The sequence below is a fragment of the Bos indicus genome, chromosome 1 (assembly GCF_029378745.1).
Source record: "Bos indicus isolate NIAB-ARS_2022 breed Sahiwal x Tharparkar chromosome 1, NIAB-ARS_B.indTharparkar_mat_pri_1.0, whole genome shotgun sequence".
In the NCBI taxonomy this organism is placed as follows: Eukaryota; Metazoa; Chordata; class Mammalia; order Artiodactyla; family Bovidae; genus Bos; species Bos indicus.
In genome coordinates this window covers 48,478,507-48,491,252 of record NC_091760.1, presented here as the reverse complement: position 1 = coordinate 48,491,252, position 12,746 = coordinate 48,478,507, and positions in this window count along the sequence as shown.

The following is a 12,746-nucleotide window of genomic DNA, read 5'->3' as shown; positions in this document are numbered from 1 at the left end:
GTTCTTCCCTGATCTCCTTATTCAAAGCTGTTCTTCACCATCTCTCATCCCTGCCAAACCACCGAGAACATCTTCCCACTCTCTTTCCCCTGGTCCTATTTTTCTTAATGATACTTAAGTTCTTCTAACATATTAGATCTTTTACTTCTGTTTTCTAATGATCTGATTCTGCCCAATAGATTTCATGTTATTTCAATGCTAGATTATAAAAGCATTCCAAGCATCTAACAGGCACACAAGAAATACTTCTGAATGAATGAAAAATCAAAGAGGAATCAAGAATAACATACTCAAGGATTAACTTTCAGCATATAGCTATATATTACTGCTTACATGAGTGCTAATTAATTTGATATATTATATATATTATGCTATTTAATTTTAACTAAGTTCACTCATACCAAGTAGACATAGGTCTCCTAAAAGAAACTGAAGATTAGAGATAGTGCTAATATTGGAAAGACAAACAAAAAAAAAGAGTTGAAATTTCTCTTACCACAAGAGTAGGAATTTTATTAGCCATATTAAGGTAATATGACTAATTCATTAAAACTTGATAAAAAAGTAACTCCCCAAGATTACCAAAATGACTGAAACAGAATTTATAAACAGTAGCTTTTATATTCTCTAATGTCCTTTGAGATGTCATTGTAGGAATACATGTAGAAAGTTTAAAAAAGAGATTAATGGGTAGATATATGGGCAAATAGAGAATATTCATAAAGTTATTTTCTTTTTATACATGGTGTGGACAAATAACAAAATATTGGTTTCCACTGATACATGGTTTTTAGTAGTAGATCATTGGTAAAACTGGTAAAGTGCTTTCTGTACAAAACCTTAATGATAAAAATAGTACTATTCCAAAAACAGGAACAATCAGCATTTGCTATGTCTTGGACAAGGAAGTGACATTTTACATGTATCCCTATTTAAAAAATGAAAAAAATTGAAATTAAGGAAAATGAAAGTACTTGTTCAAATTCATATGCTTAACAAATAGGAAAGCCAAAATTTAAACTCTGGGATTCCTATTTACAGAGTCCATACTTTTAAATAGTACAACATTAATACTAGCAAAGACTAAATCCATCCATATTAATATATGTGATCCATACACATGGAATGTAAGTACCCAAAATATTAAATGAATGAAGAAAAAAATTATTAAAAACATGATTTTTTTCTGATGGCAAACACATTCTTGTAAAATAGGCTGACATCATTTTACTAGTATTCTTTAATCTTTAATTAAGTACCAAAAATGTAGACTACCACAATCTGACCTTGTCAGTTGGTACCCAGGCATGCTACGAAATGCCTTTTGGTCAAAGGTTATCAGTCCTGGGAAATATTTGATCAGCCTCTGCAGTCATTTCTCTAACTATCAGAGAATATTTTCAAATTTTGTTAAATGTGCTCCAAATTACTGCCAACATTTCTTCTCAAAATAACTTATTACTTTCCTTCTCCTGTTCTCAATACCTTGATTTGAAGAACTTATGACTAGGTAGCAATGTCTACTGCCAAATGGCCAATTGTAAAATTGTGATTTAACCTGGAGAAATAAGCTCCTTATGACTTTTCATGCCCTCAAATCATCACTTACAAAATATGGCCATATACCCTCTTTCCAAACCCATCTTTTAGAGCTTCCCACTCATCCATATATCAAGCAACATCACATAACTTTATTTCACCTGCTATGTCATAATGTTACATGTTTCTGTGCGTTTTTACTTTTTTTCTCCTGGAAATAACATTATAACCCACTTCTAGGAGGCAAATTGCTTTTTTGTGATTCTCTATAGATATTTCCTTACTGCCAAACTCAGACTTAGATCGAAGAAAGTGGGGAAAACCACTAGACCATTCAGGTATGACCTAAATCAAATCCTTTATGATTATACAGTGGAAATGAGAAATAGATTCAAAGGATTAGATCTGATAGACAGAGTGCCTGAAGAACTGTGGATGGAGGTTCGTGACATTGCATAGGAGACAGGGGTCAAGACCATCCCCAAGAAAAAGAAATGCAAAAAAGCAAAATGGCTGTCTGAGGAGGCCTTAGAAATAGTTGTGAAAAGAAGAGAAGTGAAAAGCAAAAGGGAAAAGGAAAGATATACCCATTTGAATGCAGAGTTTCAAAGAATAGCAAGGAGAGATAAGAAAACCTTCCTCAGGTATCAGTGCAAAGAAATGGAGGAAAACAATAGAATGGGAAAGACTAGCCATTTCTTCAAGAAAATTAGAGATACCAAGGAAACACTTCATGCAAAGATGGGCTTGATAAAGGACAGAAAGGTATGGACTTAACAGAAGCATAAGATATTAAGAAGAGGTGGCAAGAATACACAGAAGAACTGTACAAAAAAGATCTTCACGACCCAGATAATCATGACAGTATGATCACTCACCTAGAGCCAGACATCCTGGAATGTGAAGTCAAGTGGGCCTTAGGAAGAATCACTAAGAACAAAGTTAGTGGAGGTGATGGAATTCCAGTTGAGCTATTTCAAATCCTAAAAGATGATGCTGTGAAAGTGCTTCACTCAATATGCCAGCAAATTTGGAAAACACAGCAGTGGTCCAGGACTAGAAAACGTCAGTTTTCATTCCAATCCCAAAGAAAGGCAGTGCCAAAGAATGCTCAAACTGCTGCACAGTTGTACTCATCTCACACGCTAGCAAAGTAACACTAAAAATTCTTCAAGCCAGACTTCAACAGTAGTACATGAACAGTGACTTCCAGATGTTCAAGCTGGATATAGAAATGCAGAGGAACAAGAGATCAAATTGCCAACATCTGTTAGATCATCAAAAAAGCAAGAGAGTTCCAGAAAAGCATCTATTTCTGCTTTATTGACTATGCCAAAGCCTTTGACTGTGTGGATCACAAGAAACTGTGGAAAATTCTGAAAGAAATGGGAATCCTAGACCACCTGACCTGTCTCACGAGAAACCTATAGGCAGGTCAGGAAGCAACAGTTAGAACTGGACAAGGAACAACAGATTGGTTCCAAATAGGAAAAGGAGTATGTCAAGGCTGTATATTGTCACCCTGCTTATTTAACTTATATGCAGAGTACATCATGAGAAACGCTGGGCTGAAAGAAGCACAAGCTGGAATCAAGATTGCCGGGAAAAATATCAATAGGCTTAGGGATGCAGATGACACCACCCCTATGGCAGAAAGTGAAGAAGAACAAGAGCCTCTTGATGAAAAAAGTGAAAGAGGAAAGTGAAAAAGTTGGCAAATAGATGGGGAAACAGGGGAAACAGTGACAGACTTGACGTTTTTGGGCTCCAAAATGACTGCAGATGATCACTGCAGCCATGAAATTAAAATATGCTTACTCCTTGGAAGAAAAGTTATAACCAACCTAGACAGCATATTAAAAAGCAGAGACATTATTTTGCCAACAAATGTCTGTCTAGTTAAAGCTATGGTTTTTCCAATAGTCATGAATCATGAATGGATGTGAGAGTTGGACTATAAAGAAAGCTGAGTGCCAAAGAATTGATGCTTTTTAGCTGTGGTGTTGGAGAAGACTCTTGAGAGTCCCTTGGATGGCAAGGAGATCCAACCAGTCCATCCTAAAGGAAATCAGTTCTGAATATTCATTGGAAGGACTGATGTTGAAGCTGAAACTCCAATACTTTGGCCACCTGATGTGATTAATGGACTCATTGAAAAAGACCCTGATGCTGAGAAAGATTGAAGGCAGAAGGAAAAGGGAACCACAGAGGATGGTGGTTGGATGGCATCACCAACTCAATGGACATGAGTTTGTGTAAACTCTGGGAGTTGGTGATATATAGGGGGGCCTGGCACGTTACAGTCCATGGAGTCACAAAGTGTCAGACATAACTGAATGACTGAACGGAACTGATAGATATTTCAATCCTGCAACAGAATTAAAGCCTATGCTTTGTACAACCTTGAAAATCTATACATCTATCATTACAATCATTATTTTATAACACTTTCTGAGAACAGGAGCAATGTCTGACTGCCCGCCTAATGTCTTAACATAATACTGAAGTTGAACTAGGCACTTGATAAATATTTATTAAATTAAAATTCTATTGCTATAGCCTTATAATTTTTTATAATGAAAACTTCTTCTTTCAGGAATGAAAACTTTATCACTACAGAGTTGGACAAGCTGTTCCTGATAAATTAATATGTGTTTTTACTTTTTCATAGTTTGAGTTTTTGTAATTGGATTTTGAAAATAAATACTAGCAAAGCAGAAAAATAATTTTATTTTTAATATTGTTTTTCATGCCTCCATGGGCAAAGCAATAAGATTGAGTCATAGTTTTCAATAATGTTTTCATTAGGAAATATAACAATTTTATTGGGATTTATAATGACCTGTAACAACAAACTGAGTTTGATTTATTATAGTTCATTGCTACATTTTTCTAAAAACATTTATGTTAATTTTGAAAGGAGAAATGCAATTCTGGTGGAAGAAAATGCTAGCATGTTACGTCGACTTCTATTGAACTTATATAGACGATTAAGTCACACAATGAAAACATCAGATGCATTAGAAAATATCAGTCAACTCAGATATACCAAAGATCAGGCAGATTCAAATTGAGCGAACTTCCCATGTCTACCCAGGGCATAGTACCTACTGACAGAAAAGCTCCACAAATCTGAGGTCATACAATATTTCTTCTGTGTCTGATTTACATCCCTTATATGTGGAATCTAAAAAGAAATGATAGTAATGGATTTACAAAACAGAAAGAGAACAAACTTATGGTTGCTGGTGGTGAGGAGGGAAGGGATAGTTAGGGAGTTTGGGATAGACATGGACACACTGCTATATTTAAAATGGATAACCAACAATGACCTACTGCACAGCACATAGAACTCTGCTCAATTTTATGTGGCATACTGAATGAGAGGGAAATTTGGCAGAGAATGGTTACATGTATATATATCTCTGAGTCCTTTCGCTGTTCACCTGAAACTATCACAATATTGTCAATCAGCTATACCCCAGTACACAATAAAAAGATTTTAAATATATGAGGTCAAACACACATGTGTATACACAAACAATTCACAATGAATAAGATTCATTGGCTGAAAAAATATAAAATTGTCTTTTGGAACTTAATCTATTATTCAGGGTGAAAAAGTAAGATAAAATACTTTATAAAAATATAACAAATTCTTAAATATTGGGAGTATCTTAAATATATTACACATAAAACAACAAGAAAAATACTAAATTTGGAGGAGGGCAGCATAATACATAATTAAATGACAAGGAAAAATTTCAATGTAAGACAGGATAGAGAATGTAGATTTAAAACATTCTAAATGTTTTTTTGTTGTTGTTCTCAAAGAAAGTAATAGATTGATTATCTTAAAATAATATTAATATTTTTTATTTGGGCATGTTAAATATTTGGAAGAGATAAGAAAGCCTTCCTCGGTGATCAATGCAAAGAATAGAGGAAAACAACAGAATGGGAAAGACTAGAGATCTCTTCAAGAAAATTAGAGATACCAAGGGAACATTTCATGCAAAGATGGGCTCAATAAAGGACAGAAATGGTATGGAACTAAGAGAAGCAGAAGATATTAAGAAGAGGTGGCAAGAATACATAGAAGAACTGTACAAAAAAGATCTTCACCCAGATAATCACGATGGTGTGATCACTCACCAAGAGCCAGACATACTGGAATGTGAAATCAAGTGGACCTTAGAAAGCATCACTATGGAGAAAGTAATGGAGGTGATGGAATTCCAGTTGAGCTCTTTCAAATCCTGAAAGATGATGCTGTGAAAGTGCTACACTCAATATGCCAGCAAATTTGGAAAACTCATCAGTGGCCACAGGACTGGAAAAGGTCAGTTTTCATTCCAATCCCAAAGAAAGGCAATGCCAAAGAATGCTCAAACTACCGCACACTTGTACTCATCTCACATGCTAGCAAAGTAATGCTCAAAATTCTCCAAGCCAGGCTTCAGCAATACATGAACCATGAACTTCCAGATGTTCAAGCTGGTTTTAGAAAAGGCAGAGGAACCAGAGATCAAATTGCCAACATCCGCTGGATCATGGAAAAAGCAACAGAGTTACAGAAAAACATCTATTTCTGCTTTATTGACTACGTGAAAGCCTTTGACTGTGTGGATCACAAGAAACTGTGGAAAATTCTGAAAGATATGTGAATACCAGACCACCTGACCTGCCTCTTGAGAAACCTATATGCAGGTCAGGAAGCAACAGTTAGAACTGGACATGGAACAACAGATTGGTTCCAAATAGGAAAAGGAGTATGTCAAGGCTGTATATTGTCACCCTGCTTATTTAACTTATATGCAGAGTACATCATGAGAAACACTGGGCTGGAAGAAGCACAAGCTGGAATCAAGATTGCCAGGAGAAATATCAATAACCTCAGATATGCAGATGACGCCACCCTTATGGCAGAAAGGGAAGAGGAACTAAAAAGCCTCTTGATGAAAGTGAAAGTGGAGAGTGAAATAGTTGGCTTAAAGCTCAACACACAGAAAACGAAGATCATGACATCTGGTCCCATCACTTCATGGGAAATAGATGGGGATACAGTGGAAAGTGTCAGACTTTATTTTGGGGGGCTCCAAAATCACTGTAGATGGTGACTGCAGCCATGAAATTAAAAGATGCTTACTCCTTGGAAGAAAAGTTATGACCAACCTAGACAGCATATTGAAAATCAGAGACATTACTTTGCCAACAAAGGTCCGTCTAGTCAAGGCTATGGTTTTTCCAGTGGTCATGTATGGATGTGAGATTTGGACTATGAAGAAAGCTGAGTGCTGAAGAATTGATGCTTTTGAACTGTGGGGTTGGAGAAGACTCTTGAGAGTCCCTTGGACTGCAAGGAGATCCAATCAGTCCATTCTGAAGAAGATCAGCAGTGGGTGTTCTTTGGGTGGAATGATGCTAAAGCTGAAATTCCAGTACTTTGGCCACCTCATGGGAAGAGTTGACTCACTGGAAAAGACTCTGATGCTGGGAAGGATTGGGGGCAGGAGGAAAAGGGGACGACAGAGGTTGAGATGGCTGGATGGCAAAGATGGCTGGATGGCATCACCGACTCGATGGATGTGAGTCTGAGTGAACTCCAGGAGTTGGTGATGGACAGGGAAGCCTGCGTACTGCGATTCATGCGATTCATGGGGTCGCAAGAGTCGGACACAACTGAGCGACTGAATTGAACTGAAATATTTGGAAAAGAATAAACATATGATAAAAGATTTTCCAATCAGTATTGTTAAGGAAGATAAATAGATAAGCTAATAAAATATGACAGAGAATATAAAGCTAAACCCAGAAAATGATAATTAAAAAGTTAAATACTGTATGAAAGTGAAAGTGAAGTCGCTTAGTCTTGTCGGACTCTTTGGGACCCCATGTTTGTAGTCTACCACACTCCTCCATCCATGGCGTTTTCCAGGCAAGGCTACTGGAGTGCGTTGCCATTTCTTTCTCCAGAGGATTTTCCCCAACCAGGGATCGAATCCAGGTCTCCTGCATTGTAGGCAGACACTGTACCATCTGAGCCAGCAGGGAAGGTACAAATACTGTATAAATGAATTCAAATTCATCAGCAATCATCACACATGAAGAAATGAACCATTTAGTTCATTGTGTAAAAATGACAATTTTAAGAAAAACAAAACAGCTATATATATTTAAAAGAGATACACCTGAAGCAAAATAAAGCAGGTAGAAATAAAGAGATGAAAAAAGAAATATAATATTCAAAACTAATCAAAAGATAAATAACACATGAAATAAAATTTAAAGCAAAAATATTTTTTCAAATAACAATGTAGTTAGATAACAAAAGAAAAAATGCATTATGGGTTCTATCATTTATCAAGAAATATGCCATGAATTACATATTCTCAAAAAAAGTGAAGGAAGGAAAATGAATTATACACTCATAAAGAAAGGGAATAGGTCCATACCCCTGCCTCTCCAAGCTTTGATTCATACTCTTCGTGGTGGTCATTAATTCCTCTGAGAGTTCAAAGCCCTGTGATTATGGTGTCTTAAATTATCCTGGCATTTGGCCAATAAAGATTTGTAATTCTAATCTATAAACTTGAAAAGTACTGATGAGGTAGAGCTGAAAGAGGGCAACAGCTCCCCTTCCTTTAGATTTAAGTAGATCTTGTGCAATTAAAGAGGGTATGACTTTCTAACAGACATTTTAATAAATTACTCTAATCTACAGTTTCTCTGAACACTCCCACTCTTCTGAGAAACTTATGATGTTATGTCATGGCTGCTAAAACTTTCAACTCTAGGTACATTTCCACTTCTCAGAACATTATACCTCTCCTTGTCAGCTAGCAAGATATGTTAAATGAGTGATAAAGGTTAAAGATAGTTTTGTATTTTTTTTCTCCTTTAGGCTGAGAGAACAAGAAATGAAATAGGTAGAATTATGACCCCTCGCAGTTAATTTTTTTCTCCATTTAACAGTTGCCTGTGACAACCTTGCAGTGCCTCTGACAAACTCTTAAAAAGTGGGATCAGGTATCAAAGTAGCAACTGCCAAGAGAACCTCTAAGAGCTGCAGTGTGTCAGATAAAGATGGTTGATAGTCCTTGGGTCACAAGTCATTTTTGTCTTATGCCCACAGTGCAATGAAAGACTATCTGTTCCAGCCAAAAGCACCATGGTTTGGTGATGTTACAGGCTGGAAACATTTTGAAATTCAAAGGCCAAGCCTGAGGCCCATCCCTATTAAATGATTACTATACAGCCAAATTGGTTTTTATATTTCCAAATTAGTAATATGAATTAGAGTATATTTGAAAGCTGGGATAATACAGATGTGTTTATGTGTCTAACCCATGTGTGTTTTTGTGTGTTGGCTCAAACAACTAAGATCAAAGTAAGGACAGACAGCAGCTGTAACACAAGAAATACAAAGTTGATGACTCTGGAAAATTGGCAAAAGTGAGTGTAGAGATAGCCTCAGCTATTTGGTGGTTTTGAGTTAGAAAGCAAAAATGGCTTCCATGCTGCCCTCTAGGATATTTTCATAAGAACAGAGGCTTGGGGCATGGTACTGCAATAGAACTCCATGACTCTGGTTGTTGCAAGTATAGCCGAATATTACAAGCATTAACTGCTCTAGAGTGGTGTGGGAATGGGAGTTGAAGGTGTACTCAGGGAAGGAAAGAAAAGTTGAGAAGAGAGTGGTGACTGTTTGCCTTTAGGAAACACTGCTACTCCTTCACAACTTCTTAACTCTTACTGGTGCCTCAGGCTGCATACTGAAGGAAATTTTTAAAATCTTGTGATGATTAATGTTCATTTACTTTCATATATCAACCCCTAAAAATGCATTAGACCACAATGAAGCAAAATCAGAAATAATGTTTTTCTTGTTCTCTCTTCTTCTCTTGGAATTTTATTGAAAATCCACAATAATGTGAATTTTGTTTACTTTTTAAGATTCAGTTCAGTTCATTTCAGTCGCTCAGTCATATCTGACACTTCGTGACCCCATGAATCGCAGCACACCAGGTCTCCCTGTCTATCACCAACTTCCAGAGTTCACTCAAACTCATGTCCATAGAGTCGGTGATGCCATCCAGCCATCTCATCCTCTGTCATCCCCTTCTCCTCCCGCCCCCAATCCCTCCCAGCATCAGGGTCTTTTCCAATGAGTCAGCTCTTCACATGAGGTGGCCAAAGTATTGGAGTTTCAGCTTTAGCATCATTCCTTCCAATGAACACCCAGGACTGATCTCCTCTAGGATGGATTGGTTGGACCTCCTTGCAGTCCAAGGGACTCTCAAGAGTCTTCTTGAATACCACAGTTCAAAAGCATCAATTCTTTGGCGCTCAGCTGTCTTCACAGTCCAACTTTCACATCCATACATGACCACTGGAAAAACCATAGCCTTGACTAGATGGACCTTTGTTGGCATAGTAATATCTCTGCTTTTGAATATACTATCTAGGTTGGTCATAACATTCCTTCCAAGTAGTAAGCATCTTTTAATTTCATGGCTGCAGTCACCATCTGTAGTGATTTTGGAACCCCAAAAAATAAAGTCAGACACTGTTTCCACTGTTTCACCATCTATTTCTCATGAAGTGATGGGACCAGATGCCATGATCTTCATTTTCTGAATGTTGAGCTTTAAGCCAAATTTTTCACTCTCCTCTTTCACTTTCATCTTGGTAGACACAAATTTTCTAATCCTTCTCTAAGAGAAGTTTGGGCAGAGGTTTTTAAGATGACACCAAATAAAACATGGTAGTCTGTTAAGAGTCTATAAGACTTTGAAGATATAAATATATAGAGAGATGAAATTTTAAATGTAAACTTTACTTTGTCTAATCTTATGGTCAAGAATTAGAGTTCCCTTTACACAGATATTTTTTTTCTCTCTTCCTTGAAACTCATTTTAAAGGCACCATGACATAGCTTTAAAATCCAGGAGTTTTTGACAAAATGCATTGGTTCTACAACCATTTCCTGGCTTTGTGACCATGGATATACAATATAAATTTTGTTTGTATTATTTTTTCTTTTCTCTAAATGGAGTATCAAAGCTTATAAGATTTATAAAAAAATAATTTGAAGTCAATTTTAATGAGTGATATTAGCCAGAATAGTGGCTTCCGCAGTAGCTCAGTGGTAAAGAATCTGCCTGCAGTTCAGGAGCCACAGGAAATACAGGTTTGATTCCTGGGTCAGGAAGATCCCCTGGAGGAGGGCATGGCAACCCACTCCAGTATTCTTGCCTGGAGAATCCCATGGACAGAGGAGTTTGGCAGGCTACAGTCCATAGCGGTCATAGAGTTGGCCATGACTGAAGCTACTTAGCATGCACACGTATTCAGTTAAGCCAGCTTTTTCTACATTAAAAAGTATTTAACTCTGTACTACAAAATAACAATTTATAAGTAATATTAATTTAATAAAAAAACAAGAGATAACTAAATGTATAAAAATTTAATATTTCAAATTTCCTGTAAATAAGAAAATATTTATATAAAAATTCCTATTAAACCCACCTGTCACAGATCTTAATTATTAGCAGTCAGAATGGCCTCTGATTGCTTTAAGCAGAGAATAAACTTCTTAAATGGATACTTGTTGGCTCCCAGAATCACTGAGGTTCTTTAAGCATGATCAGAGGCTGTAGGATACCAAGCCCTGACTCAGGTAGTAGACCTGGTGTGGTGGTTCTATACTGCAAAGCATTGTATTACTCTAAGCAGAACCACTGTCACCAACGCTATCCCTGTTGCACCAGGACTTAATTTTCCTTTAATTGCAAAATCAAGGGAAAAAAAGGCATCTCTTTGGTCTCTGCTGCTATTTTCATAAGTTCCTTATTTACCTGTGTTTAACCAGATCACTGGGGTTGATCCATCAGGTTAGGAGATCCTAGCTGCCTGAACCTTAACTGCCACAAAGGTTGAAAAACTACCTGGTATAGTCAGTACCTAAGACAAGTGATGGAATCTGTCACCCACCAAGTCTCATGAACTCAGGTATACCTGGAGCATAAAGGGGGCTTCTATGATTACAAGCAAAATAAAGTATATTAACAACTTATTACACATAAGAGATAGTACTTGCCTTAGTGTAGACAATGATAATCATTATGTTTTTAACTTCTATTTTATATTGGACTAGAATTGACTTATAATGTGTTAGTTTCAGGTGTACAGCAAAGTGATTCAATTATATGTATAGATATGATTACTCTCTTTCAAATTATTTTCCCATTTAGGTTATTACAGAATATTAAGCAGCACTCCCTGTGCTAAATACTAGATCATTGGTGATTATTGTTTTTAAATATAGTTGTGTACATAAGTCATTCCCAAACTTACAATTTACCTCTCTTTGCCACTTTTTGCCTTTGGTAACCATTAAGTTTGTTTTCTAAGTGTGTGAATCTGTTTCTATTTTGTAAATAAGTTAAATTGTATCATTATTTTTATATTCCACATAAAAGATATATAATTTTCCTTGTCTGACAGATTTCACTTAATATACTCCTCAGGTTCATTCATGTTGCTGTAAATGGCATCACTGTTCAGCTGATCAGTCATATCTAACTCTGCAACCTCATGGACTGCAGCATGCCAGGCTTCCCTGTCCTTCACCACCTCCCAGAGCTTGCTCAAACTTATGTCCACTGGGTCAGTGACACCATCCAACCATCTCATCCTGACATCCCCTTCTCCTCCTGCCTTCTATCTTTCCCAGCATCAGGGTCTTTTCCAACTAGAATGCAAATGGCATTAGCTTGGTCTTTTTAATGGCTGAGTAATATTCCATTGTGTATATGTACCACATCTTTATTCATTCAACTGCTGATGGACATTTAGGTTGTTTCCATGTCTAGGCTATTGTACACAGCACTGTAGTGAACAGTAGGATGCACATATTCTGTTGAACCATGTTTTCTCTGTATATTCATCCAGTAGTAGGATTGCTGGATCATATGGTAGCTCAATTTTTAGGTTTATAAGGAACCTCTATACTGTTCTCCATAGTGGCTGTATCAATTTACATTGCCAACAATGTAGGAGGGTTTGGTTCCCCTTTCTCGACACCTTCTCCAACATTTATTGCTTGCAGAATTTTGATGATGTCTACTCTGACAAGTGTGAACGGATATCTTAATACAGGTTTGGTTTGCATTTCTCTGATAATTAGTGATCTTGAGCATCTT